This window comes from Hydractinia symbiolongicarpus, chromosome 7 (assembly GCF_029227915.1).
Source record: "Hydractinia symbiolongicarpus strain clone_291-10 chromosome 7, HSymV2.1, whole genome shotgun sequence".
NCBI lineage: Eukaryota > Metazoa > Cnidaria > Hydrozoa > Anthoathecata > Hydractiniidae > Hydractinia > Hydractinia symbiolongicarpus.
Genome location: NC_079881.1, coordinates 14,362,728 through 14,389,247, shown reverse-complemented (window position 1 = coordinate 14,389,247; position 26,520 = coordinate 14,362,728). Strand labels below are relative to the sequence as shown.

The 26,520-nt window shown below is 35.2% G+C and overlaps 1 protein-coding gene across 10 annotated transcripts in view; it reads right to left on the bottom strand.

Moving 5' to 3' along the window:
* Nucleotides 1-23,193, bottom strand: part of LOC130648972 (DNA-directed RNA polymerases I and III subunit RPAC2-like) — a 55,793-nt gene extending 32,600 nt beyond the window's left edge. For 2 of the 10 annotated variants that reach the window (XM_057455141.1, XM_057455142.1), the window contains exons 1-2: nucleotides 23,056-23,193; nucleotides 14,809-14,922 (exon numbers count right to left, since the gene is read on the bottom strand). The gene's annotated coding sequence lies outside the window, so the exon portion shown is untranslated. The other 8 variants (XM_057455137.1, XM_057455133.1, XM_057455134.1 and 5 more) reach the window with 6 other exon arrangements.
* Between the last annotated feature and the right edge of the window lie 3,327 nt (nucleotides 23,194-26,520).

Here is a 26,520-nt window from a genome sequence, read left to right as displayed (position 1 = left end):
AGTTTGCTAATTTACAGAACAAATTTATAGGCGATGTTTTATAGACTTTATCAAAGAAATTTTATTCACTTTGCAAAAATCACAGACAGACAGACAGAACTGGCGTATTATTATATAGACTAGTCGATAAGGCTCGTGGAAAAATCCACTTAGGCAAAAGCCCAATGAAAAAATAGGTTGCTTTAGATGTTTTGCTGACGTCAGCAGTGCATATACAAAAAAAATGTTCTTAAAATCTTACACCAAATACTAAATGTCAAATAGCATTAAATCCTCCACACAAATCTTACACAAAATAAAAAAGAACAGCATGCAAGGTGCAAAATCTAGTTGATAAAAACTTAGACACTCACAACATCAACACTCACAACATCAACACTCACAACACCATCTAAACCGAAAGTAAGAATACCGACAGTTACAACACCGACAGTCACAACACGGATAATAACAATGTTAGAAATAACGCATCTCAAATATGTACATCTTATAAGTAATTATGTTGAAAACCCTCAGTATTTTATTCTGAAATGTCAAAAAAGAGGCCTGCAAAGAGTTAGCACAAATCAACAAAAATAAGTTCTTTACACATTTTAAATATTGTCTTTCCCTTAAAAGCATAGTTAGGAAAACATCAAATTTAAATCTAGAAAAATCAGTCACTTCGGTTGCATACCATCCTCTCCCGCAAAGTTACACAAAATGTAAAAATCAACCACTTAAGCACAAAAAATTTATTTTTTAGTATGATGATCCATAGTGCCCTTTACCAACAATTTTAAACCTAAATGTCAAAAAATCAATAAGCAAAGATTAAAATTGAATCAACCAACATTGTATATATACGGTTCATAAACAAACGTTTACACAAAATGTAAAACAGATCGGTTTTTGAGAAACACATCTAAATCAACAAAAATAAGTTCATTCAGCATGTCGTATATTGCCATTAACCATTAATCTTCCACAGAAAGGTTATGAAACACATCAAAATTTAAAAAAATCAATGATTTCAGTGCATACAGTCCACCCGTTTAGATTACAAAATATAAAAAACAAAAACAGTTTAAGTCAGAACATTAAGTATATAATTTTTTTATCATCAGCAAACATTATCCCTACAAAATTTTGTAAAATTCTCAAGAAAAACAAAAACGTGAAACCATGGAATTTTCTTCCAGCAAAAATTACATCACATACAGTTAGTTCTCCCAAACAATAGTTTATAATACGAAATTTAAAGACAAAGTTGTTTATATAGTCTGAAGATGTACTTACACCGTACTAAAAGCTTAACAAATAAATACTTTTTAACTTTCAAACTCGTTTTATTTCTTACTTAATTAGTAAACGATGGCTGTTATTTTTACCGATGAAGACATCAGCTTTGCAACAGCTTACAGTGAAGTCTGATTCTACGAAGATTTGTTCTTTCCGTATATATATAGCATGTGGTCTATTTCCAAAAAGATTACACAAAATTTCAAAAAACAGCATTTTGCAACACGAACAATATGAACTGACAATTTTTTTTAATCTACGTATAAACCCACGTATATAAATTTCCAATCAAATGTCAAAAACCCCTGTAAAAAAACCTGGCATTTTACATGTAGGCTGACAAAAGTTTAACAGGATGAGGAAACATAACTATAAAAATAACTTAACACACACACTTTAAATTCTATAAAATTCGTTCTACTTGTCATGTTGTGGCCGCCTTGCAAGGTTTACAGGAAATGTGAAAAGATTATTCTCTATGGGCATAAAAATGTGTCAAAGTATCCTAAAAGTTTAAGAAAGATTTTGTAGCTAGCTTGTTACATCATAATTCGTGTTCAAAAAAGAAGAGAAGTTTGACTACTAAGGTAGCTATAAATACCTAAAAAAGAGGAATAACAACAAAAGTCATAGATTAGAGCTAGCTATGGGATGAAGCCTTGAAGCTAACATTAGCTACCTAACAAAACAGTACCTAAGACAACCAGTTAAATATACTTAAGCTGGGGAGACTTAGCTACGTCTATAGCTAGCTATTTATGCTTAGTACAACACATATAAAGGAAAACAATAGCAATGTAAAAATTATGACATTTGCATTTAGTTCAACAAACCAAAACTTTCCATTTCGCTGGCACATTTGTTTGGTAGCAAGCTAACAGCTTTATGCAGCATTTTGAATTTTAGGACATTAATTATGCAAACCATTGTAAATAAATGCTTGCTTTTTTATAAAAAACGCGGTAAAATATAAATTTGAAGCTCCAATGGATTTTTTTTGAGAATGCGATTCTTTTTGACAATTTTAAGTGTGTTACATATAAAAACGGAACGTCCCAAAATTTAAAAGTTCTTATTTTTTCTCAATTCCAATTCACTTGAAACTCTAGCATTCATTTTGTACTTCTAACTTTACTTTACTACTTCTTAGCTCCACTCTTCACTTCCGCAGTAACTTCTTGCGGCTTTCAACTTTATTTTTCTACTTCTTTACTTAGAGTTTACTTCTAACTTTACTTTACTACTTCCTAGCTCCGCTCTTCACTTTATTTTTCTACTTCTACTTCTTTACTTAGAGTTTTCTTTCTCTGAATACCTTTTTTCAAGACGAAGGGACCTTTCTTTTGTGTTTTTTTTCGTGTCGAGGGACACCATTTTTGGAACGTTAGCCGTTAAATTTATTTCAGCAAATCAAATTGAGTCGTTTTCATCACGTTACGTAAACAAAGTAAAGCCGCTAACAAAAGAGACATATTTCTTTCGGTAACATCAAAGATTTTTACGGCGACATCAAAGGAAAATAAACATATCCACTTTGCCTGTCACAAAGACACGAAACTGGCGTATAATTATAAGAGACTAGTCGTTAGCCCGTGGAAAAATCCACGGGTTCGCCCGTCCTTTAAATAGACCCGTGGCATCAAAGTGGATAAAAACATATCGTATTTGATATTCGTGCGCATTTTCAATACTTCGTGTTTCTGTTACGGAACGCCGCTTTCGCGGACACACAGACAGACGATGGCTATTATTAAAGAGATAGTCGATAAGGCCCGTGGAAAAATCCACTTAGGCAACAGGCCAATGAAAAATAGGTTGCTTTAGATGTTTTTCTGACGTCATTAGTGCATATACAAAAAAAATGTTTTTAAAATCTTACACAAAATGTCAAATGTCAAAATGCATTAAATCATGCACACAAATCTTACACAAAATCAAAAAGAACAGCTTGCAAGGTGTAAAATCTAGTTGATAAAAAGTTACAAAAACGACACTCACAACATCGACACTCACAACACCAATACTCACAAAAATGACAGTAAGAACACCAACAGTTACAACACCGACAGTCACAACACGGATAATAATAATGTCAGAAATAACGCATCCAAAATATGTACATCTTATAAGTGATTATGTTGAAAACCCTTGGTATTTTATTCTAAAATGTCAAAAAGGAGGCCTGCAAGAGTTAGCACAAATCAACAAATATATATAAGTTCTTATTATAAATACTGTCGTTCCTTTAAAAGCTTTTACAAAAATATAAAAAAAGCCATATAGTTTCGAAAACATCAAATTTAAATCTAGAAAAAATCAGTCATTTCGATTGGATACCATCATCTCCATCAAAAATTTACACAAAATGTAAAAATCAACTAGTTAAAAACACAAAAATTTTCCTTTTTAGTTCCGTACTGCCCTTTTCCCAACAATTTTAAGCCTAAATGTCAAAAATCAATGAGCAAAGAATAAACTTGAATCAACAAAGATCATTATTTTGGAAACATTGTATACGGTTCGTAAACAAAAGTTTACACAAAATGTAAAACAGATCGGTTTTTGAGAACGACATCTAAATCAACAAAAATAATTTCATTCAGCATGTCGTATATTACTATTACCCATCAATCTTCCACAAAAAGGTTATGAAACACATCAAAATTTAGAAAAATCAGTCATTGCAGTGCATACAGTCATCGACCATTAGATTACAAAATCAGAAACAAAAACAATAATAAATAACTTAACACACACACTTTAAATTTTATAAAATTCGCTCCACTTGTCATACTTCATGTGGTCCCCTTTGTAAAGTGCACAGGTAATGTGAAAAAAATTATACATGAATTCCAGCGTGACGTCATTTGTTTACTTTTTAGCAGTAAGCTCCTTGGCTCTGGATTTTGCGTGGCAGAAAAAAGATGCTATGATTTGGTGAGGAAAGGTCTTTTACTGTGGATTTCTTCTAATTGGGACATCGTTTGGGTTATAAACTATTATCGAGTGAAGGTTGATGCCTTCTGATTTATTTGAATTCATAAAAAGTCATAAGAATGCCTTCGTTTGAAGAAATGAACTGATAATTACTTTGCTTCACCTAGCACCCCAATCTTTCTCTTGCCACGCAAATGCCAAAGCCGAAAGGGCTTACCACTGAAAATGTAAACAACAGAATTCATCTATACTCTACAGGCATAAAAATACATCCTACTATCCTGCAAAAGTTTAAGTCTTTGAAAGATTTTGTAGGTAGCTAACTAGCTTGTAACATAATTCGTGCTCATAAAAGAAGAGAAATTTGAAAATTATAGAAGTTAGCTATAGATAATTAAAAAAGAGGAATAACAACAGAAGTCATAGGTTAGAACTAGCCATAATAGGATGGGGGAGCTGGAGTTGGAGGCTAACCTTAGCTAGCTAACAGTAGATAAGACTTCCAGTTAAATATACTTAAACTTGGAACACTTAACTAAAACTAAAGCAAGCTATTTATGCTTAGTAAAACACATATAAAGAGAGGCAATAGTGATGTAAAATTAATAAAATTACAGTTCAAAAAACCAAAGTTTTGCGTTTTTTGTCAGCCAACAGCTTTATGTAGCATTTTGAATTTTAAGACAACACATTAGTTACGCGCAAATATGGCTACATACGCGGTAAAATATAAAACTGTGGCTTTTCCTGGGAAATGCGAGTCTGCTTGCTCCACTGACATAAAAACCAAACGTCTAAAAATATCAAAGTTCTTACTATTTGTAAACTCTAGCCTTTGTTTTCTACTTCTAACTTTACTTTACATCTAGCTCTACTTCTCACTTCACTTTTCTACTTCTTCACTTGGTCTCTTTTATTTTAAATATATATCTATGCTTTTTAAAACCACTTTTCCCCCTTTTTTCAAGGTAAAGGATCGTTCTTCTGTGCTATTTTTTGGTGACCTTTATTTTCTACTTCTAAATTTACTTTACTTCTAGCTCCATGTAGCTCCGCTTTAACTTCCAACTTCACTTTTCTACTTCTTAACTCGGACTTTTTTCTTTTAATTATGCTTTGTTGAACCACTTATTTTACTTTTTTTAAGATCGTTCTTTTGTGGGTTTTTTTGGTGGCGAGAGGACACCATTTTTCGAAAGTTAGCCGTTAAATTTATTTCACCAAATCAAATTGAGTCGTTTTCATCACGTGATGTAAACAAAGTAAACCTGCTAGAAAAATGGACATAATTTTTTCGGCGACTTCAAAGAAAATTTGGCGATATCAAAGGAAAACAAGAAGCCCTGGGGGCTCTAAGAATTTCCGCGCGCTACCAAAATATTTGATGAAAACCTGCTAATTCGTTGTGTTATTGTGCCAAACATTCGAAGGGGTTTGGTGCATGAACCTCTGAAGTTAAAGCACACCAATGACATTATATCTTACAACAAACACAAACAAAACGAAACGTGTCATAATAAACTCACATTTTAAAAGAAATTGCTAACAAAAAATACGGCCTACCATTCATGGTTGAAAGTCTTGCGATTGAAACGTTTATGGTCTTAAACGGCATTAGTTGACAAAAATCAAAATTTTGATGTGACCATCATTTTCAGCATACTTTTTTATTAACTGTGTCAATTTTTGTCGAAACTAAAGCAGTTTTAATTTTTGGATAAATTTTGGCCTGAAATGACATTTAGGTGACAAAAAATCAAACTTTTGTACCATCATCATTTTCAGCATACTTTTTTTGTTAACTTTGCCAATTTTTGTTGAAAATGAAGTAGTTTTAATTTTTGGACCAATTTTGGCCTAAAATGACATTTTGGTAACAAGAAATCAAAATTTTGATGTCACCATCATGTTCAGCATACTTTATTTGTTTACTGTGCCAAATTTTGTTAAAAATAAAGTAGTTTTAATTTTTGGACCAATTTTGGCCTTAAATGACATTTAGGTAAAAAAATCAAAATTATTATGTCACCATTATGTTCAGCATACTTTTTTTGGTAACTGTGCCAAATTTTGTCGAAAACAAATACCAATTTTGGCCTGAAACGTCAATACGAGACTTCCCAGGAGTTAAGGAGCTTGGGTACGAAGTTTACATCTGTGACGGAGGAACGTGAAATCCCAGGGTCGATTTTTTCTCAAAAAATGCTCCGAAAGAAAAAAACGACGGTTTTAAAGAATTTTCTACGCCTTCGGGCGCGGAAATTCAATGACAATATCACCTTTGCCTATCACAGAGACACGGAACTGGCGTATTATTATATAGACTAGTCGATAAAGCCCGTGGAAAAATCCACTTAGGCAGGATAATAGAGAAAAACAACCGTCATTTAAATTTTGCTGACGTCAGCAGAGACCTGACAGAACACCAAAAAAAATTTTTCAGAAAATTGTATGCCTTCATCGTATAGATCTTGAAACGCTGGTCAAGAAAATGTATAGGATCGTGTACTTTTGACAAACGGGTGCAGAGATATTAGGGTTTAAAGGTTTTTTGATGACGTCATTAACCTGTCCATTCCGAAACGGATTCGCTGACCTAGGTTTGGAAAACCTACCCAAATTGGTCCCAGGTAGTCCCTAGTTACCCACACAGGAGATGACGTTAGTTATTTCCACCCGTTTCCAAGTTATTAAGCCTTAAATTTAAAAGTGCAATGCAATGGCTTCACTAATCTTAATATACTTTCCTTTGACGTCAATATTGCTTTAACGTCAAAGTTTGCTAATTTACAGAACAAATTTATAGGCCATGTTTTATAGACTTTATCAAAGAAATTTTATCAACTTTGCAAAAGTGACAGACAGACAGAACTGGCGTATTATTATATAGGTATAAAAAACGAAGTCTTAATTTTATTATGATAAGTATATGATAAGTTATGATATATGACTTACCATTTCATATATCATACTACATGTTAACTTTGAAATAGATCTACTCAATTTTGTTTAACCAAGTAGACTATCACACAGTAATGTTTTGATAATAGAATTTATGTTAAGTGTTAAAATTGCATTGCTAGAAATTATTTGACAACAGATATATCTACTATTTTTTTATAATAGAATTTTAGGCTTAGTGGTTCATAGAAACTGACCAATAGTAAGTCAAAATGAAGGCACTTTTTTATATTACTTCGTTTTCCAGAAGCTTGAACTATGTTTTAGGTTTAGGTTCCCAGCAATAATTTAAAGAATAACTTAATTTGAATATTTTTGACTTACTTTAACCATACCTAGTTATTTTCTGTGGTAAGTCAAAATATAGCACCTCTATCGCAATTTTTAAACACTAGCTACACCAGTTTAAATGGGCTATTTTCTACCTGTGATAAAAATTTTAGGCTAAAATAACCAAGTAAGTCAATTTTATGCACATTTTTAATTTTTTGGCCTTTTTTAAAAACATAAAAAATGGGACAAGTGCAAAAAATTAAAGTATATCCCAGATCGCAATACCCCATAGTTAGAAAAATGAAATTTCCTATTACATTAGCTTGGATTGTGGGATTGTGCTGCTCACAAAGTCCAAAGTCAATCAATACAAAGAGCAGTAAGTGTTAGTTTGGGACTCCGCTCAGAGCAACATACATATGTTAATAACAGCAGCCTCTGTTTCTAGATAATATGATCTTTCAAAGACAAAAATGACAACTGCAAGGTATACAAAAATATTATCTAATTCACCCAAAAACAATAATAAAACATGATGGTTGCCATAGCTTCAAGTCAAAATCAAAATTGAGGGTGGAAAAGAGTTCTAGCAGTTGCTTTCATGTCAATACCGTATTGTTGTGCTCTTACGGTTATATTTGTAGAATATTGCATGATTGTAATTTTTTTTTTAGAATTTTCATTATTTAGGTTTAAACAATATGCTCTTTTTGAGACAGATGCTGTGATTCTACATGCTCTATGAATTTGCCATGCTGTTGACAAGCGCTGTTCTCTTGTAACTTTCGTTAACTTTTTGTACTGACTGTAACAGTAGCCATTTTTGTATTCGTAATAAAGATCTCTGCACTCTGATTGAATTTCTTCAGGATTATTATTAATTAATTGTGGCTTAAAAAGGCTTGTCAAAGGTTCAGGATGCTATTTAATTCGGTTTCGTCAGCAGTTTCAGTTTCACTATTGGTAACTGTAAAATCTTCTGGATCATTGTCGTATAGGCTAGTAAGAATTGCATCTGGATTTACTGTAAAGTTCTTTTAATTTTTGTTTATGAAACTCATTATTTATATGTGTGGGATCCCTGAAAGAAAAAGGCTTCTTCATTCTATCCGACATAACTTTTTTTCTTTGGGTACTGTTTGCTTCTGCTTTGGTCTGCTGAAGTCTATCTCCAGTCAGAGCTGGTTCTGCGAATCGTCTAGAGCGTTTCCAAGCGCAAAGTTTACTTGTACATGCAATTTTGTTTATTCCTAATAATCCACCGGCTTGGAGCTTAAATAATAGAGCCCCAACATGGCTACATGCCGAGCCAAGTCTAAACAAAATGTAGTGTATTAGAGCTAGGTTGCCTAATAAGTTTTATACACAATGTTTATAACCTGCTTACCCGGCCATGCATGTGCAGTTTGCAGTAAGGACCCAGTCACCCTTCTGATGTAATGCAACCCATACCTCATATAGTTTTTGTTTTTGGCCTTGACTTTGACTTGGTAAAACCTTTAAAATAAAAATAGAGCAATAAGGGGAGCAGTCACAAAAAATAAAAAGCTAACAATATAGCAAAGGCAAACAAACCTCTGTTTTGATGTAACAAAATTCGCTTTTTGCATCAATGTTATGATAATAGACGTCTTGTACATGACCACATAAAAAAAAGTTGTATGAATCCAATGATTTAAAAGGCTTCATCGACTCGTGAGTGATACCAATACTAGGACCTTTCACTAAGTACATATGGATAATGTTATATCTGGTGAAAACTTTGGATCGTTTTGCCAGTCTTTTTTTAAGATATAAGGATCTGGCAATACCTCATCATTGACTAGTGTGAGCTTTTTAATATACGAAGTTTTCTCAATCTTATCAAGCGAAAGAAAATAACTTGAATCGGACCACATGGCGTCCTAGTTATTTCTGCAGCAACGACAAACAGGCCGGTTAATTTCGGCGAACGTATTTTTTTGTAAACCTTGGGAGATGTGAATTTGGTGGCCTACACATGCACTGGCGTTTGCTGTTTTTTATCCTGCCAGCTTCCACAAGGTCCGTGAAAATGTAAACAAATGATGTCACAACGCAAGCCGTCTATTAGTTTTCAAATTTCTCGCTGGAAATTTTTAAGGTTTAAAACCATGGTCCCACAGTAACTTTTTCATCCTTATCCTAATGTCATATACATAAGCTATGCAACAACTTTTGAAGAAAAATAAAAACACATCAGAAAAAAAGGTTGTTAAAACATAAATTAATTTCAAACCGATTAGTCCCTGCAGCCATTTTGGTGTTAGCGGTGTGAAAAGCTATACTAAGTAAAAGTCCTATTACTTCAGTAAAAATTGAAATAATGACTTGAAACTTAGTACTACTATCATAGTTTGTGAGTTTCTGAAATTAGCCATTTTTGGAGACGTCGATAAACTGTTTTTGACAGCATATCAATTGTGACAAGCCGTGTGTACAGAAAACATTCAAAGTGATTCTCAAGATTAAAAAATAATTCAAACAGATAAAATGTGTCCCAGGTTTAGGACCAAATAATCCAGCTCAGAGAAAGTGGGAATGTGCCTCTAAAGCACAGTGCTAAATGCATAATCTAAATTTTATGCTGTATAAATACAAAGTGGTTAGAAAGTTATTTTTTTGTCCACCTGGATCTGCAACACGTTTACTTGCACTAATCGCTTAGCCTAATGCCACTCACAATTAATTTTTGAATATCCACAGGAACTTATTATGCAAAATGAAAAATGCTAAACAACTGTATTTGCTTTGCAGAAGTACCAGTACGCTTCATTATAAGTCCTGTGAATGTTGGTTTATGAAAAATATACTGTATCTTTAATGCAATAAGCGCTCCACTGGATTTGTAACACATTACACTTAGTCTCCTCCATCGGACACAGTTTAACCTTTACTAAGTCCTAACCTGGACAGAGACTTTAGGTCTTCCCGCTCCAAGCGAATATTACTTCTGGCTATTACTACTTTCCCAAATTTTGTTATTTCATAAAAGAAACCTAAAAATCTACAAAAAATTATTTATGAAAAATAGCTTATTTATGAAAAATAGGTTCCTGTTCGATAAAAGTAACCTGAACATTTGCAGAAATTTATTTTGAAATACAGGTTTCTGTTTGTTGCGACAACATATTTAACCAGCATGCAATGCTTTACATACCTAACTAGCTATATTTCTTGACTGTTTACTGTTATGGAAGGTCCAAATACCTAGCTAGCTATCTTTATTTAAAATGACAGAATGCCTTGAAAAATCTTTTGTGTAGCTACATAAAAATAATATATTTAGGTCTTGTACTTTATCACGTCATTGTTTAATAACAAATGTGCCCCTGGAGTGCTGGCATGGTACTAGCTAGGTAGCTTAAAATCACAAAGTAAATATTATCCAGATGCAACCATCTTTCATCATCAGACATCAGAATGGCATTTCTGTTCTTTACTTCTCATTGTGAGGTACCTCAAATTCTTGTAAATCCAATGAAAAAAAATTACTCAAGATTTCCTTAGTTCCAACGGCGTCTCTTTCACAAGTTTCAGCGCTGGCCAATATGATGGACAATGTCGAGTGGTTCTGCCTTATGATTTTCAGATTTTTGCTGCTGATATCAGCATATTTTAGCCCTCGAGTACTACATCTCTGTATATATAGGTGTTTTTATTATTTTCAAGAGAGCAGCAGCAGAAAAGAATGTGACATCACCTGAGTTAATTGTAACACCATTCGATGTAGGGAGGTACCCAGTAGTCCAAAAGGAGCAACTATTCATTAATGCAGATTGTCCTGAGCCTTATGACCCATCAGATTTAAATGACCAAGTATGCAATAATTAATTCTGGGATGAAAAAAATGCACCTTAAGAATTTTGATATTTTAGAGAGCTCATGAAAAATTCGATATAGTTTATTTTAGTAGAATTTTAAACTGTATTATGTTTCACACCATTTAATTTAACATCAAATTGATTTTCAGTCTGATGAGGATGTAGAAAATGCTTTGTTCAGGTAAACATTCAAAGAACAAAAATTTATTCCATTTTTCAATATATGTTCATTTGACAGAAAAATTGTTGATTTGCATTTCAGCACACCAGATGAAGTTTCAATAATTGCTGGAACTGGAATAAGTGATAAATCTTCTAGGCACAAGGGTTTAATTTTTACATTTGCAGGAAATCAGTGTAAGTTTGAAAGTTTCTCATATATATTCCAATGTCTAATATCAATTTAGTGTTCCTGGTATGCAAATAGAAAACATTGATTATGAAACAACTTTCGATAATAATGTATCAACAGCTGTATCAACAAAATTTAATTGGAGAGTAATAAAAATGGGAAATCAGATACTGCCATTCCTAACTTTTCTGTTCTCTCATTCTTAAGCACATTCAAGCAAAGTTTTTCTTTTATATCTTCCAGTAAATCATCATCATCTGCAATAGCTACTAAAGTACCCATTTTTAAAAACAACAAGCATTATACTAAACCCACTTTTACTAAATTGTGCCACCATCAACGTTTTCACGTTAACGGTAAATCATTTTTATTAACGGTCAATGTTTTTTGTTGCCTGTTAACTTTTCTTGTTAACTGATAACAAATTTAATTGTCCGTCAGTTTAAAAGATTGGCCGTTAATAAAGTTAGTTGACGGTTAATAATTTTAATTGTCGGTCATTACAGATATTTTATAAATATCTAAGACGAATTAACTGTTAATAAAAATTATTGACGGCCAATCAGAAAAATTAACGATTAATTAAATATCTTGTCTGCCAATTTTAAATGTTGCCAGTCAATTTAAATTCTAAATTTTAGTCAAGTGCACTGAAACTTTGTATTGGTTAATTCTTTCGTATCATTTTATTTTTGATACAACTTTTTCGAATTATCAAAATTATAAAGTTCGTATTATTTCAAAGAAATTTGTATGTAGCTCGTATCGTTTCAAAGAAGTTTGTATCAGAAGTTGCTCATACGAAGTTATTATAATTGGACCATTTTCTAAAGTCTTCATATTTAAATTTTTTAACTATTATAAAGTTTATTTCCTTATACAAAATTCGGTTATTTTATTTGGACTTATTATCTAAGGTATTTATAATCAAATATAGAAACGCGCTGATTAAGAGATATTTGGATCCGGCGATAGAATAAAGCTCCCTTGCAAAGTTGAGTGAATTTAACTTTGTAAGGGAGCTTTTTTTAGTTGACGATAAATTTATTTTGTTGACGTTGACGCTATTTAATAAAAGCGTGTTTGGTAGTGAAGGTAAATAATAATAATTATGCACATTGAGAGCAAAATGTTTGTCAGACAAAAAGAAAAAAAATATTAACATCCGAAAATTTTTACACTGGATGTATTTGGTTCGAAAATAAATGCAATTATATTATACAGGCAGCAGTACTGTTCCAACAAAATTATACATATTTCCTCTGCATAGATGTTATAGTTTAAATGTTAACTTAGTTCTATGAATAAATGTGAAAATGTAGTGAGTAAGTCACTACAATTTTATATTTATTCATAGAACTGGGGAGAATGATTTTGAAAAAACTGAATTTATCATTAACGTCCTTGTGAATAGTCCAGAAGATTTTGCACAATGTGAAAAGCCAGATGTGGAACAAATTAGAAAAAATAATTTTATATGTATAATGAATCGTAAGAACATATACATATTGCATCTGCAAAAGCAGATGGAAATGGAGCATATTCGAAGAAAGGTAACTCGAAGAAAAGTTATTATTATGATAGTAATGGATGCCAAGTTTTTTTACTAGGATACAGAGAAAACAAGTGGTATATAAATGCTCATTAGAAGGTCAATGTGAATTCAGGAGATGTTTTTCATGTAAAAAGACACTACCGCTATAATAAACTCAATAAAGACTTCTGTCAATTGATTGCTGAAGTGCAACGTGCAACTGACGAACTACCATGGGAAAATGGAGAGAGTAAAGAGAACTTTTCCATGGGTAGACATGGCAACGCAAAAAATCCTTTTACAGGTACACTCTAGATATCTTCACTTGACACCAATGATAAATCTTTTTTTAAACACTCCTTAACATCACTTAGCGAGCGCATTATAATCAAACGACGTAGAGTTGCAATGCGTATAAAGTACGTTAAACCACGCTGTTTGAGTATCAGGTGTAATTCGCGCTTTAAAAATAAAAATTTTATTTATTTTTTCAATACGCATTTATTTTAATTTCTACTCACATATTCTCAGGTGATAATTACCAAAAAGATCCAGATGTATTGAAGACCGTATATCTGAAAATTTGGGAAACAGAATATCACCGGAAGAAGTGTACATAGCGAACAATATGAATTAAATCAGTTCAAGCAGAATAGTTAATCTCGAATCTGTTAACAATCTGAAAAGCCTGTGGAATGTAATGAGGCAGAGAAGCTCATATCCTGCGTCAGAAAGGAAATCACCAAGTCAGTTCGACTTACAATTGACCGATATACCACTTTGAACTGTAAAGATTATATGTTAAAAGACATTGTACGGTTTTGTGTTTACAGGAAGTCGATACTGAATGTAAATACAACTTTCGACTTAGTTCCTGACCTGTGGTTGACAGATATGACATACCAAAATCTTGCATTATTGAACAAAAATGGGAATATCCAGAATTTCCAGGACCTTCCATGTGGCATTTCAAGAAAGATCGCATCGAGTTTTGTCAATTCCCCAGAAATAACTGGCTTGTGCCCTGACTTGCTATTAAAAAGGTCAGTCATGATTTAGATCTCTGACAGCTAATGGAATTGCCGATGTATTCACCGGGGCAACTGTTTATACGATGGTAGATCACGAAATTGTTCTAAGCAATGTTTTACTTGACATGTATCTATCATACCTTATATACTGTAACAATAAGCATACTTTAAAAAAGTAGGTAAATAACAAAAATAACAATAGCTTTTAGGCTTTTACACTACACTTTTAAAAGTATAGTGCGGACCAAGGAAATAAAATTCTTTAACAACACTTTAAATGAATGCAACGTATTAGCATCAATGTAAATTAAGTTTAACGACGTAGCTATACTACTTTCAAGTTTTACGACTTCATGATAACAATTACATATATATTACGGTCCCCGAATTTTCCTTGTGACCCAGTTGTTGCCTTGTTTTCCTATCATTTCCACTCGACTTCCAAGTTTCGTGATCGTTTTCCCTAGTTTCCAGTCTGTTTTACTCTGTTTTTAAAGCTATTTCCCCCAGTTTCTTCATAGTTTCCCCTATTTCCCCTGCGTTTAAACTAAAGTACTTACGCTAAATCAATACAAAATTTGAAGTAATACTACATACCTCTCCATGTATTGCATCAAAACAAACCAAACTGAATGAGAAAAAAACTGCCAAGGCAACAAGAAGAAATATCGATTTTAATTCTATGTAGTTGAATGTGCCATTCATCAAGAACTAAATAGATAAATAGGGAGATGCAAATCTGGTTTTTGGTGTTATTCTATATATGCGATACTTCAGGGTTTTTTTAAACAGTCAAAACATTTCTATTTTTGGCTTTCAGTGGCTTCTATTTCGATTTTTGGCTTCCAATGCTCATAGAACATATTGGAAAAATGTACTTTCCAACGGCAAGAAAAATATTGCAACCCAGAAAGTCTAACCTTTGTTACAATACCCCAATAATCTACTGTAAAAATTAATGCCCTAAGGTATATAACCTGGGGTTACTAGTCATAATAATACCGGCGTAGAAAAATGTTATTAGAGTTATGGAAATCATTGGAAAACACAAACACACATTTTCACAATAACACAATGTAAATAGTTCATTAAAAAAGATGTAAAATATTTAGGTACTAGGTTTAATTTGCCATAAGTTTGCTTGATAATATCAACATTTTTGAATTTTTTTTTTTTTTTTTTTGGTTGCTTAAATGTTGGAAGCATCTTTTCGTTTGTGTAAGGCACAATTAGTTGCCAGTCAATTTATATAACATTCATTTTTGTAATCCAACAAGTGCCATTGATTGGCTGTTATTTCAAGCAATGAAGTACAACAATCTTTTTCCAATCAGAATGTTTTTCAACATTAAAAAATATCAAAAAGTTAAAAAAGATGCATTACTGTCTGGTATTAAAAATCTAATAGATGTAGTATTCGAACTTTTTAATTAAGTTGTTTTTTTAATTTTGAGGGTTACAGCTGTTTTTTAAGCAGGAACTTTGTTTTAAACTGATGAAAAAACCAATAACTTGTAGTAATTGTCAGATTTATTGTAGCCCACAATATTAGGGTGTTACAAATCATCATCATCATCATCATTCTCGGCTTAACGTCCGTTTTCCATGCTAGCATGGGTTGGACGGGGTAAATTAATGACCCTCTTCCAATCTGATCTAGACTGTGTTAGATCTAAACTCAACTTCCTCTGTCTGTCCTTATAACCTCCTGCCAAGTCTTTCTCGGTCTGCCTCTGGGCATTTCTTACCCAATTATCCTCCTCCATTCTTTCCAAGTGCCCCAGCCAATTCAATCTTCTTATCTGGATAACATCTTTAATTCTACGGAGACTTAGCCTGCTTCTTAGCTCATCTGAACTCTTTCTGTCTCTCAGACTGGCTTACACATCCACCTAACCATTCTCATATCATTCCTTTCTAAACGGTCAAGATCTTCCTGCTTCACTGCCCATGTCTCACTACCGTACAACATAACACTTCTTACACAGGCCTCATACAACCTACCTTTTACCTCAATTGACAGGACTCTGCTAGTCAACAAAGAAAGTAACTCTCTGAACTTTTTCCAAGCAGAACCTATCCTGCAAGTAACACTTCTTCCAACACCCTCTTCACTGCCCAACATATCACCTAAGTAACAGAAGTTCTTAACTATATCTAACGAGCCACTGTTGTACATCATTAAAGCTGGAAATACTTCATTCTTTATAATCTCACCTTTGCAACGCTTGCATACAACTGTATGTCAGCTCTTAACCTTCCACTAATACTACTGCACTTCTTATGTACCCAATGCTTGCAAGTCTGACAAAAAATTGAGTTACTACCAACCCCTTTTCTGCAAACTCCACAAGGCCACTTTCCAATCACAAGGCCACACTTGGCTGCAATGCTACTTACTTAGACCTTTCTTCCACTTCTCAAACTTTTCAACTAATTCTTCCATCGACTCTGCTATGAGAACCAAATCATCTGCATACAGTAACTCCCATTGACAACCTGTTCTGAACTCCATCGACAGCGCTTCTAAGACTAGAATAAACAACAAAGGACTAAGTACAGAACCCTGATGTACACCAACATTTACACTAAATTCATCACTAAGTGAATCGTTAATCCTGACACGACTTCTAGCATTGCTGTACATAGACTGTACCATCGTAACTAGCCACTCATCCACACCTAATTTTCTCATAGCCCACAAATAACTTTACGTGGCACTCTATCAAAAGCTTTCTCTAAATCTACAAAGGCAAAATAGAGATTCTTTCTCTTTCCTAAATACTTTTCCTGAAGCTGTCTGAGTAAAAATATTGCATCTGTAGTGCCACGCCCTGGAACAAAACCAAATTGCATCTTATCTATATCAATTCTTTCTCTAAGTAACTTATCAATCACTCTTTCAATAACTTTCATTACTTGGTCAACTAACTTCAAACCTCTATAGTTACCCCTTTCTAAAGCATCACCCTTGCCCTTGAAACAATTCACTATTACACTCGACTGCCACTCACTCGGAATAGCACCATCCTTTATAATCTGGTTAGCAAGACTTGTAATAAGCTCAACTCCAATATATCCAGATGCTTTTACCATCTCTGCAACAATACCCGATACTCCTGCAGCCTTGCCAATCTTCAATTTCCTAATAGTCTCCACTACCCATTCTGTCTTGATCTGCATAGCTGGCCCTTCTACAACATCATCATCAGACAAATTATCCTCGTCCCAATCAAACTCAGTGTTAGGCAACCTCTGATATTGATTCTTCCAAGCTACCCTTTTCTCCTCCTCTGTGCTAGCAAAAACACCTTCATCATTACGTATACACTTCTCACCTACAATATCTTGATTAGTCTTCTTCATTTGCTTTGCTATCTTGAATACCTCATTGCGCTGGTCTTCCCTTCTTAACACATCTGCAAATCTGTTTCTCTCAGCTTCTGATTTTGCCTTATACACTGCTGTACGAGCGCGACGCTTAGCTTCTAAGTAAATATTTTTACTACCACCTGACTTTCACTCTTTCCAAAGTTTCCTCTTTTCTTTTATACACTGGTCAACCTCATTATTCCACCACCAGGTCTGTCTATGTCTAGCTGGTCCTTTCGTCCACCCACAGGTATCATCAGAAGCTTCTGACAATTCTTCAAAGTAGTCCAAGTACTTTCAACATTGTCACTACAACATTGACTATTGTAGGCTAACCGCTGAACTTTTGCACTAAATTGTCTTGCTACAATCTCTTCCTTCAGCTTCCAGACTTTTCGACGGGGCCTGTACTTTCCCTTGGCTTCTTTAACACTCTTCAAGATAATATCACAAACCAGCAACCTATGCTGGGAAACACACTCTTCCCCCGATATAAGTTTCACGTTCTTCACCACTTTCTTGTCTAACTTTCTAACCAGGAAGTAATCTATCTGTGTCTTACAACCACCTGACTCATATGTTATCAGCCTACTCTGTCTCTTACTGAATGATGTGTTGCAAACCACCATGTCCGTTGCCATTCCAAACTCAAGCAATCTTTCCCCTTCCTTATTTCTGCTCCCAAATCCATAACCTCCATGCACACCTCTATAACCTTCAGATGACTTCCCAACATGACCATTAAAGTCGCCGCCCACCACGACAAGTTCAGTGTCTCCAAACTTTGATGTGACTGCTATTAACTCATCATAAAACTTATCTTTATCTTTCTCACTGAGTCCACACTGTGGAGCATAAACTGACAGAAAAGTGACAATCCTATTACCTATCAAAAACTTTATCACTATAACACGACTATTAACACGCATAACATCTATTACTTTTTCTACCCACTTCTCTGCAACGAATATGCCAACTCCTCGATATCCATCACTATTACCAATCCAAAAAAGCTTATACCTTGCCCTCCTACCTTCCACAAATCTCACTGAAACTCCTCTCCACCTAACTTCCTGAACACAACTACTTCACCTGCTCTACCTCTCAGAGTACCAACATTTACACTAGCCATCCTCAACCTAGTGTTATCTACCTTGTGATGTGATAGCTGGGTAACGGTCTGACGATGCTCACACCTGCCATCTGTCCTACCATGCGCGACACCTTTACTCCTTAGAGTTCCAGCCCCGTTTACGCAGTTTGTCTGATCAACTATTCTTATGGCCATTAAAAAAAGAGTTTTGGCATTGTTTTACAGCTGGATGGCCTTCCTAGCGCCAACTGTTCACAGACCGGACTGGGTGTTTTTTAAAGTGACACCATCACTATGTGGCATTTTATGGGACTTCCACAATCGCCCCTTTAAACTAAGGTATGGTGGAGGACGTTCAACTCCTCTCTTGTCTCTTAAGGAGACCCTTCACCCAAAACCCTTCACCCAACAAATGTTGGAGAAAAATAAAAGTATTATGCAAAATATCAATGCAATTTCTTAAAACGATTTTTATGTGGGTTACAGTGTCAAATAATCACATAAACTAGATATTTTTTAACTTGCATGTTTCCCACTTAAAACAGCTGAGGAATGAAGTAATTTAATACACCTTATGCCATTTTAAAATGTTCAGTGAAATATAACATTTGTGACCTGCGCGGTCTGGGCCCTAGATAGTTTTGGTAGGGAAAAACAAACTAAATCGTGGCTGAGCTAGTGCATGTTGCATGCTAATCTTTTTTTATTGTTTGAAGTTGAAATTGTATTTTACATTAGGGGTCGTCTACAAATTTCGTATGATATTTTATACGAATATATATGAATTTAATTGCTTTTAATTCGTATAAAAATCGTATACAATTCGTACAGTGTTAAATAGTTTTACGATTTTTAAAAAATCTAATACGAATTTTATACGATTTTCATATGAATTGTCATACCAATTATATTCTCTTTTATACGATTTTCATACGAATTATATTTCGTTTTTAAACTTTTAAAATGCGATCTAAAAAAACATTTTTATCGCCATTTTTTGTTTTTAAACTTTTAAAATGTGATCTAAAAAAACATTTCTATCGCGGTTTTTTGTTTTTAAACTTTTAAAATGCAATCTAAAAAAACATTTCTATCGCCGTTCTTCGTTTTTAAACTTTTAAAATGCGATCTAAAAAAATATTTTATTTTGAAACTCATATACGAATTTAATACAATGTCAAACGATTTTTTTTTTTTTTAAAAAACCATACCCATCTAATTAAAATCTTATACGAATTTTTTGTTAAACTCGTACGAATTTAACTCATACGAATTTAATATAAAACTTATACGAATTTAATTTAAAACTTATACGAATTTTTTTAAACTCATACGAATTTAATTTAAAACTCATACGAATTTAATTAAAAACTCATACGAATTTTATACGATTTTAGAAAAATTTCACACAAATTTAATTACTGTATGGCAAAAGAAAATTCGTATAGCATATACGAATTTTTTTGATACGAATTGCTACGAATTTTGTAGATGACCCCTTATCTTAACATGTCAAGACATTGTGCTGTTAACAGTTGCTCTAATTGTGATTACAAACAAATGGAAAAAATCTCACTCTTGTATAAATCAATTATGTGAATGGTAATCCCCTTACAGGTAAAGTAATAACTATTAGCTAGCTAAGTTTGTGAATTACAGTCATGTCGCTTGTTCATGTAAACATAAACTTATACTATGTTTTTACATATGGTTACAGCTTATTAATCGATTGGGCACTAACAACTACTGGGTTTCCCAGTTCGGGAGATGACACTAAAAGGGAAACGGTTTCCCATGTTTTATAGAGAAACCACTTCCCGACCATAGCTATAGGAAACTGTTTCCTAAACAAATTTTTTTGATTTTATTTTTTTCCCAAATGCGAAACCGTTTCCCAGATGGGTAGTGGTTTCCCTTGGTAGTGGTTTCCCTTGGGTAGTGGTTTTCCTTTTTGACTCAACTCCTGGACTGTGTTCCCAGCCAGGCAAACCGGATCATTGTTCTGCCCAGATTGCGAAAACGACCTGTTTACAACGGGGACAGCCGGATTATGTACGCACGGTCCGATTATGTTTTTTTTGCACTGTTATGTCGTGGTGACCGGATTATGAACGCTGATATAAATAGCTGGGAGACAGGCTGTGATTGGCATTTTCTTCAAGCTTTTGTAAATTAAACATTCTCTGGAAGATAGAACACCCCTAAAAACTAGACATAGCGAAATAAAAAAGTGTCGACGTAATTGAATTTCCGCGCTGAAGGCATAGGAAATTCTTTAAAACCGTCGTTTTTTTCTTTCGGAGCATTTTTTGAGAAAAAATCGACCCTGGGATTTCACATTGCTCTGTCACAGATGTAAACTTCGTAGCCAAGCTCCTTAACTACTGGGAAGTCTCGTATTGACGTTTCAGGCTAAAATTGGTATTTTTTTTCGACAAAATTTGGCACAGTTAACAAAAAAAGTATGCTGAACATAATGGTGACATAATAATTTTGATTTTTGTCACCTAAATGTCATTTTAGGCTAAAATTGGTCCAAAAATTAGAACTACTTTATTTTCAACAAAATTTGGCACAGTTAACAAATAAAGTATGCTGAACATAATGGTGACATCAAAATTTTGATTTTTGTCACCTAAATGCCATTTTAGGCCAAACAGTGGTCCAAAAATTAAAACCACTTCATTTTCGGCTAAATCTGGCACAGTTAACAAATAAAGTATGCTGAAAATGATTATGGTACAAAAGTTTGATTTTTTGTCACGTAAATGTCATTTCAGGCCAAAATTTATCCAAAAATTAAAACTGCTTTATTTTCGACAAAAACTGACACAGTTAATAAAAAAAGTATGCTGAAAATGATGGTCACATCAAAATTTTGATTTTTTGTCAACTAATGCCGTTTAAGACCATAAACGTTTCAATCATGAATGATAGGCTGTATTTTTGTTAGCAATTTTTTTTAAAATGCGAGTTTAATGACACGTTTCCTTTTGTTTGCGTTTATTGTAAGATATAATGTCACTGGTGTGCTTTATCTTCAGAGGTTCATGCACCAAACCCCTTCGAATGTTTGGCAGAATAACACAACGAATTAGCAGGTTTTCATCAAATATTTTGGTAGCGCGCGTAAATTCTTAGAGCCCCCAGGGCTTCTTGTTCTTAGTATAAACTACCCTTGTAGTAAATACATTTCAACATAATATACTTTGAAGCAACTAAATTTCACGGAACCTAAATTATTCTTTTTGCGGGAATTAATTTTGGTGAAAAGTTATTAAACTTGCGAATCCCAAAATTTAGTATTTGCCACGAATGATATAAAAGCAGTCAGCCCCAATTATATTTGTGTTATTTAAGTCCTATAATTGTCGAATAATATTTGACTGTCATACATAAGTCGGCCTGCCCCGATTATGTTCGTTCTATAATAAGTGAGAAATAATATTACACTGTCGTATATAAACTGCCCTGATTATGTTCCTTTTATAAGTGCCAAATAATATTTTTTGAGTAATAAGCCGGCCTGTCCCGATTATGTTGCCCTGATTATGTATTTTCTGCCCTGTTCTTAACCGGGGCAAGCTGCCGTACTTAATCAGGCCAATGTTCATTATCCGGGCAGAACATCATTTCATTGATGGTTACCCCCAAAAAACAGTTAGGGGCAACTGCAAATTAGACTATTTCTCCTAAATAAGCTAGTAGCTAAATTAGAAGAATGTTGATAGCTTAACTTGGAGAGAATAGTCTATTTTGGAGATGGAAAATTTTAATTGAAGATATCCTCGCAATCTTTGTTGGTCGCGCCATTATTTTTTCTACTTGCTGACTTAGTCATCTTTGCTTAGGGTCAAATTTCATAGGATTTGCATGGCGGATATAAAAGTTATACATGTATGCCCACCCAACCTCGTCCCCAAGGCATCTTGTATCTTTCTGACTCCACTCTACCATAAATTATATGATACTCATGACCTGGCATGCGTGCAGGAATCCGAGGGTAGGAAGTATAATAAGCAGAGAATTCAAGACTTATGGGAACGTCTTGATGACCTGGAGGATGATCGTCCCTGTAACTGTGAGAAATAAAAATGGAGCATTGTAACGATTGTGAACGTATGTTGGATGCATCAACAGGTGTACCTGCGGACGTAGGTTTGTGGTAAGTGGTAAAATGTTATGCTGGTACTGCTATCATGAATATATCACATATAACGGTGGCGGCTGTGCGTGCACAATGACATGTAATTCTCTGAAGTCGTTCAAAATATACAATAAACAGAATGCTACAATTTGAGAACGAGCTTGTCAATCCAAAACTATTCTACTCATTTGCCGCTACCTTCACAGACATTGACGATATGAATGTAGACTACCTGACGGTATCAGATCCCATTCCTGCTAACGGGGATAAGAATCAACGGTACATCGTGGGATACATACACGGGCCTTGTGGTAGACCTCGGAATGAAGATACCGAAAATCTGGTCCGCACATGGGATGACCCGGTATAACGCCAAGGCGGTACCAGCAATGAGTCTCGATTTTGAAGAGTACCCCGACTGGGTTACGAAGTATTGCCAAATCTGGGGGAAGATCGAAGAGTTAATATCCGAGAAATTGACGACAGAGCCTGTGAAAAAAGACCGTTACATCAATGCTAAACTCCGGTACTACAAGGATGCAATTACCACTAAGTTTTATGGTATGCCAGTACCCTATGATGAGCCTGCCAAGCCAGTGCAATACTGGCCATTTCATTGGTATATGTACAAGGTAAAAAATACTAACCTCAGGTACATATTACGAAATGCCGATACAAAGACTTTAAAAAATAATGGTTGGTGAGGATTAAAAAACCATATATTTTATAGGCCCTGTATGACCTATATAATATAATACAAAGTAGGGTCTATACTCAGGTGGGGACTCTACATAGTGCTTGCATGTTTCCCCTCCTCCCTGCCCTTGGCAACCAACTGAGCTCTCTCCTGTTCGTTGATAACATTCACAATACGATTAAACCTCTGCCGCATTTGTTCCTTTAATAACATGTGCCTCTGTTTTTCACGGCTAATCAGGCTATACTCATGGTCACTGATAACGCCGTTTTCCATTGCCTCACTGACCAGGTCTACAATAGAGTTTAATTTCGAGTCCGCGATTAGCCTGATACCTTCATGCTTTTTGCCCTTAACTCCAAACATTTTTGAGGCATTTCTAAGGCCTGCTAGCCCTATCCCGGCTGCAATCGCGAGTCCTCCCATGGCACAGGCTAGGGGAACCCCTAACCTGAGACCATGGCTCCGATCCCCAGCCCTGAAGTAATAACACTTACGCCAAGCAGGCCGTAGTCGCAGAACTTGACCCATGTATTGTGCATTTTGAACTTTTTTCCAACTCTATTACGCTCCTTTATTTCATCCCGCAGATATTGCTCTATTTCCTCAATCTTCTTGAGTCTAAAGAGCTGTCCCTCATCCTGATCAGAGCCTTGCGCAGGCGCACTAGGCAAACTCGGGTAAAGTTTGCTGATATCGCTCATTTATTATTCTATCAAGATTTGCATAGTTATGTTAAAGAACGTCCATTCTTCTCGTGATGGTAGATGTCTGTTAGCATGAACTCCAGACGGTCCGTCGAACCTTTCAGTGGAAGGTAGACAGGGCTGTCAAAGCTCCAGGTTAACATGTCTCCCCAGGCGTTCAATTCTTTAGTGGGAAGTAAAGCCAAAATTTTGGACTTTTTTCCATCCAGAAGACAGTCGTCCTCGTCTAACTGTGGATAGACGAATCTCAGCCTATGGTAAAAATCGGTCCTGTATAAGGCATCGTAGTCGCCCTTCATATAATACTTTAATGAAGGGTCGTAGGGCAGCCCCAACAGCTCTTGTAATTGTCAATTCATCACCACCACTACTATAGGGGAATGAAAATAAGTACACTTCGCTCCTTCGAAACCTTTACCTCCTCAAAACCCTGCCTCAACCAACGCTTCATGATGTTGTTGAACATGAGGCGCAGATGATAGAAGACGGAAATCGAGTGAACACATGGCGGTTCAATAAGACCCTTAACCAACCACTGGCAGATGCTATTATGCAAAAAACTCAACTGTGATATTCACAAAGGTGGTGGTGATGTGTCAGGTTATAACAAGACCAAGAACTCTGGGTCACTATCGAGCATTGCAGAAATTGAAACCTTCATAGAGCAATGTGAGATGAAACGTCTCAACCTCGAAGATGCGGAGTTTTGGACCAAGGCATACCTACCACCCGACAGAACTATCGAGACCCCTGGAGCACACGAGGGCAAAATTGTCTTCAAGCATGTACAGATCAAGATCATCTCATCAAGAGAACCGTTACTTGGATGTGGACCACTTCCTGACTGGTTGCAAAAGAAGAGATGCATCTACAGTTTTGACAAAGACGATGAAAGAACGGACAATTTGTGCTTCTGGAGATGCCTAGCCGTGAACTACAGAGGAGAGCGCAAGCAGCGTGAAAAGCGCTCCACACAAGAATCCCTCGCCCTGGCTCGTGAGTACTACGAGGACCCCAATCTAAAACGTGAAAATGTGCGCTCTACAAAGCTTGTAGATTTCGAGGGTATTGCTAAACGATTCAAGATTAACATAAGAAAATTTGAACTGAAGACGAACACTGACAAGGCACCATGGCGGCTCGTCTATGGACAGACAAATACAAGAAGGGGTTAGGCACGATCAATCTTGGTATGTTGGATGGCCACTGCTTTTTCATTAAAAAGATGGATGTTTTAACGCAACATTGGGAATGCGAGGCGTGTAATCAATGGTTCACGCAAAGCAACAACCTCACGCGACATAAACAGGACGAGTGCGAAGGTGCCAAGACTACGATCATTTGCAAAGGCAAAAAGGTCGAGCGTATTCCGAGCAAATCAGAAAAGTCTTTTACCCCGATAAGGGTTTTAGCTATGCGGCATGTCAGAGGATAGAAGCGATGGCTGAGCAAACATGTAGACACATACATCACGCACTCTGTGGACATGGAGGTGAACGAGTGCTGCGAGATGATCTAAAGCGCGAGGTGCATAAAGTTGACGGTTATGAGCCAATTTCGCAGACAGTCTACGAATACAACGGCTGCAAGTGGCACGGATGTCTCTGCCAACCCAATAGATCTAATACAGACAAAAATTTGTACATTGCAACTAAGTGGAAGGAAGACTTCATAGTGGGGTCAGGGTATAACCTTGTCACAGGATGGGAGTGCGAGAACCCACCAAAAATCAAGAGATGCTTCAAGAAAGAACTTTGATCCTACCCTCACTACATCGTGTTCAACTTTGAGGCCCTCCTAACACCATTGAATCAGAGACAAACAGCAGATCTAACATATCTATCCGAGCATATCCCAGTAAGTGTGGCTGTTCACGAAGTCTCAACGAAAATCCAAAATTCATCGAGCACCACGATCCCAAGATTTTGGTTAAACAGTTCGTTAAGGAGCTGGAGAAAACTCATCGTTGAAAAAGTTGAGATACCCCAAGGCCCGACGATTTTGACATGCTGCCATACAGATACCAGGACGCGTGGAATGAGTGAGTGAACCAAGTGACGGTTATAGGTTTTAACAGTGGTAAGTATGACATCAACCTGATCAAGCGGTACTTTGTCGAACGAATTGCGGATGATGACGAGGATAAGATTAAAGTACCAAAGAAGAACAATGATTACATGTTCCTCACCACTTCAAAGTTTAAATTCATGGATATTAAAAACTTTCTAGCGCCCAGGATGAGCTATGAAGGTTGGTGCAAGTCGTTGGATTGCAACCTCAAAAAGCTCGTATT